Raw genomic sequence first — 6230 nt, forward strand, 5'->3', positions numbered from 1 at the left:
AAAATGATTCTGATTTATAATTTTTAACTTGCACATGTTTCATTTAACCAGATATTTTTACTTCATAAAAACTATAAAATATGATTTTACAAGTCAATTTTGACGAATAATACAAATTAATATTTTTAGATTCTGAACGGAGTGATGAATGTATTGATTTTACAATGATGTTTGTATTATTTTTGTGTCCGTCATCACTTTTTGGAGTAGTAATAATGCTTCGGTTTTGACTTCAGCCCCTCTTTGAAAAGACAAAATCGATTTTTTGATTTTGCTGTAACTCAAAAACGAATCATTGTAAATACTTGAAATTTTCAACAAACGTTTATATTAGCGTTATCTATTTGCGATTAAATTTTCAAAATATTTTGACATTTTTTAAGCTACTTATAGATAATTGAAACTTATCGTAGTAAAAAATAAATCAAAAATCGTTAGTCACAATTTTTGTTTATATGCATTTAAAGTTCAAATGTTTAGAAAATATATCGAAATCACGAAAATTTGCAAAGAATTTTGAAGTTGAAAATTCATAAAATCTTTGTGATTTATACTTAAGGTTCACAAATCCAATACTAGGTTATCCATAAGTTTTCCTTCAAGTAACCGTAAACAAAAAAAAATCCATTGTCAATTTAGAAAACATTTTATGTGCGTATGAAATATAATTTTTTACGAAATCGCGTAAAATAACGATATATTACAATTTAAATATAGGTAATAATATAATATATCCAACTAATTATCATTGACTGACAAATCATCTCCGTTCAGAATCGTTTTTCGTATACAATGCTACCCGTCGTTGCATTCAAATTTAACACATCCATTAAAGTGACCAGTGACCTACTCTCCATCTCTACTATACAGCGGAGCGATACCCACTTTTTTCATATTGAAAAGGAGCAAATTTTCAGTTGTACAAATGTATTCTTTAGTCACACTTATAATAGGTACATTTATATTCTACAAAACATTCTGGTATATTTGTAGGTACTATCTTTTATGGCTTATCATAGTTATTATTTCTTATCGTCTGTTTATATATTATGTCTATATTTCATATCATTTTCCAGTTTTACATTCGTATTTGTATTTGAGTTTCAACTGTAAATTGTTTTCAAGAATTTTGTAATAAAAATGAAGTTTGTCTGTTAGTTTATGTTTTGATTGTTTCCATTTCAAAATTATTCAGTGTTGTCCACGTAATAGTCGTTATATAAAAATTGTTGTCCTCCTTACGGTGTCTAGTAGCGACATTCTATCCTCCAACCATTATACATATTTAACTTACTATTTTTTTTTTAGATGGCAGTACAGCAGATCATTCAATACATGCTGAGACATGAATTCACATTTCTACCACTATGCTAAATATCAATATCCTACGTTGAAAATGTACTAGACGATACTGCTAATAATAATGGTTTTGTGCAACGTGCGTGTAATGGGTATTGAATTTAATTGATATTAAATTAATAGTAGTGTAACAAAAAGTCAGTGTCATGAAACCCTGACCATTAGATTATAAGCAAATGATTCTAATTTTCCATAATTGACTTTCAAATATTACATTTAAGGTGATGCTTCATACACACAATAAAAAATGATTTAATATCATAATTTTGATATGATAATTTAAACAAACATTACAAAGTCATACTTTGAACTGCTTGTAAAACACTGTATTCTCAAGTTATTCTCCAAACACTACACATATTTAACTGACTATTTTTTATTTTTAGATGGCAGTATAGCAGATCATTCAATACATGCTGACACATGAATTCACATTTCTACCACTACGCTAAATATCAACATCCTACGTTGAAAATGTACTAGACGACACTGCTAATAATAATGGTTTTGTGCAACGTGCGTGTAATGGGTATTGAATTTAATTGATATTAAATTAATAGTAGTGTTGCAAAAAGGTAGTGTCATAAAACCCTAACCATTATATCAAGTAAATGGTTCTTATTTACCATTATTAACTTCCATATATTTCATTTAGGCTCATACTTAATAATAAACACTATAAAACGTGCTTATATATCACAATTTTGACTCATATTACAAATTCATATTTTTAGCTGCTCATAAGAATCTCAATTATCAAGTTAGTGTCATGAAACCTAGACAATTAGATTAAGTAAATGATTCTTATTTACCATTACTAACATCCATATTGGTCATTTAAGCTGATACTTCATAAACACTATAAAAAATGATTTTATATGGTAATTTTAACAAATATTACAAAGTCATATTTTTAACTGCTTATAAAACACTCAATTCTCATGTTAGTGTCTAGAAACCTTGATTACTAGATTATGACAATGATTCTTATTGTATAATGTATACAAGTATTACAAACTCTTATTATTTTAATATTGAAAATCAGCAATTTTATGTTAATGTACAAGTGTATTCTTTACTTATATTTTGTTTTACATTAAAACTCAACAAAACATTCTGGTAGATTTGTACTATCTCTTTTGTTGCTAAGCATTATAATTATTTCTTTAACCATTAAACATATTTAACTGACTACTTTGTGTTTTAGATGGCAGTATAGCAGATCACTCGAGGCATGCTGAGACCATGAATTAACATTTCTATCACTTATGAAAGTTACAACATCTTCCGTTGAAAATGGAATAGAAGGTACTGCTAATATTAATGGTTTTATGCAACGTGCGTGTAATGGGTATTGAATGTAATTGATATTCAATTAATAGTAGTGTTACAAAAAGGTAGTGTCATAAAACCCTAACCATTATATTAAGTAAATGGTTCTTATTTACCATTATTAACTTCCATATATTTCATTTAGGCTCATACTTAATAATAAACACTATAAAACATGTTTTTTATATGATAATATTGACTAATATTACAAATTCATACTTTGAACTGCCTGTAAAACACTATATTCTCAAGTTATTCTCCAACCGTTATACATTATTAACTTACTACATTTTTTCAGTTGGCAGTATATCAGATCAATCAAGGCACGCTGAGACACGAATTCACATTTCTACCACCAGGGAAAGTATCAACATCCTATGTTGAAAATGGACTAGAAGATACTGATAATAATATTGGATTTATGCAATGTGCGTGCAATGGTTATTGAATATAATTGATACTAAATTAATAGCTGTGAAACAATTGAGATTTGTTAAATATCTGAATAAAATAATAGTAAACACCTTTAGCTTGTATTGTTTATTCTTAAAATTTACCTATGCTATAAATATATTTTATTTTTACTATATTTAAATGATCATTATAAAACATTTATAAAACACTCAAATATTAAGTTAATGTTTAGAAGCTTGAACAATAGTTTAAGAAATTTACCATTATTATCTTTCACGTGTTTCATTTAACCTGGTATTTTGAATACACTATAATACATGTTTTTATATGATAATTTTGACAAATTCCCATTTTGAAACTGCTTATAAAACACTCAAAATTATTAAATGTATGCACCGACAGAGGGCGGTAGTGGGGACGACATCCGTCGGCCGATGCCCGATCGCCTCAGAGTAAAACTAGTTGGTTGCGTGTGTGCCGTTCGCCGGACGGCCTTTTGACATAATTGACGGTTGTTTTTACTTAGCTATTGGGTGTAGTTGTTGTTCATTTAATAAAGATTTTTGATATTATAAACGAATTGTTCATATTTTATGCCCGAAGTTAACACAAGTAAGTGTCTTGATCCTTGACTACTCGATTACGAAAATGATTCTGATTTATAATTTTTAACTTGCACATGTTTCATTTAACCAGATATTTTTACTTCATAAAAACTATAAAATATGATTTTACAAGTCAATTTTGACGAATAATACAAATTAATATTTTTAGATTCTGAACGGAGTGATGAATGTATTGATTTTACAATGATGTTTGTATTATTTTTGTGTCCGTCATCACTTTTTGGAGTAGTAATAATGCTTCGGTTTTGACTTCAGCCCCTCTTTGAAAAGACAAAATCGATTTTTTGATTTTGCTGTAACTCAAAAACGAATCATTGTAAATACTTGAAATTTTCAACAAACGTTTATATTAGCGTTATCTATTTGCGATTAAATTTTCAAAATATTTTGACATTTTTTAAGCTACTTATAGATAATTGAAACTTATCGTAGTAAAAAATAAATCAAAAATCGTTAGTCACAATTTTTGTTTATATGCATTTAAAGTTCAAATGTTTAGAAAATATATCGAAATCACGAAAATTTGCAAAGAATTTTGAAGTTGAAAATTCATAAAATCTTTGTGATTTATACTTAAGGTTCACAAATCCAATACTAGGTTATCCATAAGTTTTCCTTCAAGTAACCGTAAACAAAAAAAAATCCATTGTCAATTTAGAAAACATTTTATGTGCGTATGAAATATAATTTTTTACGAAATCGCGTAAAATAACGATATATTACAATTTAAATATAGGTAATAATATAATATATCCAACTAATTATCATTGACTGACAAATCATCTCCGTTCAGAATCGTTTTTCGTATACAATGCTACCCGTCGTTGCATTCAAATTTAACACATCCATTAAAGTGACCAGTGACCTACTCTCCATCTCTACTATACAGCGGAGCGATACCCACTTTTTTCATATTGAAAAGGAGCAAATTTTCAGTTGTACAAATGTATTCTTTAGTCACACTTATAATAGGTACATTTATATTCTACAAAACATTCTGGTATATTTGTAGGTACTATCTTTTATGGCTTATCATAGTTATTATTTCTTATCGTCTGTTTATATATTATGTCTATATTTCATATCATTTTCCAGTTTTACATTCGTATTTGTATTTGAGTTTCAACTGTAAATTGTTTTCAAGAATTTTGTAATAAAAATGAAGTTTGTCTGTTAGTTTATGTTTTGATTGTTTCCATTTCAAAATTATTCAGTGTTGTCCACGTAATAGTCGTTATATAAAAATTGTTGTCCTCCTTACGGTGTCTAGTAGCGACATTCTATCCTCCAACCATTATACATATTTAACTTACTATTTTTTTTTTAGATGGCAGTACAGCAGATCATTCAATACATGCTGAGACATGAATTCACATTTCTACCACTATGCTAAATATCAATATCCTACGTTGAAAATGTACTAGACGATACTGCTAATAATAATGGTTTTGTGCAACGTGCGTGTAATGGGTATTGAATTTAATTGATATTAAATTAATAGTAGTGTAACAAAAAGTCAGTGTCATGAAACCCTGACCATTAGATTATAAGCAAATGATTCTAATTTTCCATAATTGACTTTCAAATATTACATTTAAGGTGATGCTTCATACACACAATAAAAAATGATTTAATATCATAATTTTGATATGATAATTTAAACAAACATTACAAAGTCATACTTTGAACTGCTTGTAAAACACTGTATTCTCAAGTTATTCTCCAAACACTACACATATTTAACTGACTATTTTTTATTTTTAGATGGCAGTATAGCAGATCATTCAATACATGCTGACACATGAATTCACATTTCTACCACTACGCTAAATATCAACATCCTACGTTGAAAATGTACTAGACGACACTGCTAATAATAATGGTTTTGTGCAACGTGCGTGTAATGGGTATTGAATTTAATTGATATTAAATTAATAGTAGTGTTGCAAAAAGGTAGTGTCATAAAACCCTAACCATTATATTAAGTAAATGGTTCTTATTTACCATTATTAACTTCCATATATTTCATTTAGGCTCATACTTAATAATAAACACTATAAAACGTGCTTATATATCACAATTTTGACTCATATTACAAATTCATATTTTTAGCTGCTCATAAGAATCTCAATTATCAAGTTAGTGTCATGAAACCTAGACAATTAGATTAAGTAAATGATTCTTATTTACCATTACTAACATCCATATTGGTCATTTAAGCTGATACTTCATAAACACTATAAAAAATGATTTTATATGGTAATTTTAACAAATATTACAAAGTCATATTTTTAACTGCTTATAAAACACTCAATTCTCATGTTAGTGTCTAGAAACCTTGATTACTAGATTATGACAATGATTCTTATTGTATAATGTATACAAGTATTACAAACTCTTATTATTTTAATATTGAAAATCAGCAATTTTATGTTAATGTACAAGTGTATTCTTTACTTATATTTTGTTTTACATTAAAACTCAACAAAACATTCTGGT

At 27.5% G+C, this 6230-nt stretch overlaps 1 long non-coding RNA gene across 1 annotated transcript; it reads left to right on the plus strand.

Moving 5' to 3' along the window:
- The first annotated feature begins 2576 nt into the window (after positions 1-2576).
- Positions 2577-3220, plus strand: LOC132923739 (uncharacterized). The gene is made up of 2 exons (XR_009661252.1): positions 2577-2667; positions 2990-3220. It is a non-coding gene; the product is annotated as an uncharacterized LOC132923739 (long non-coding RNA).
- Positions 3221-6230: the final 3010 nt, after the last annotated feature.

Source organism: Rhopalosiphum padi, chromosome 3, assembly GCF_020882245.1.
Source record: "Rhopalosiphum padi isolate XX-2018 chromosome 3, ASM2088224v1, whole genome shotgun sequence".
In the NCBI taxonomy this organism is placed as follows: domain Eukaryota; kingdom Metazoa; phylum Arthropoda; class Insecta; order Hemiptera; family Aphididae; genus Rhopalosiphum; species Rhopalosiphum padi.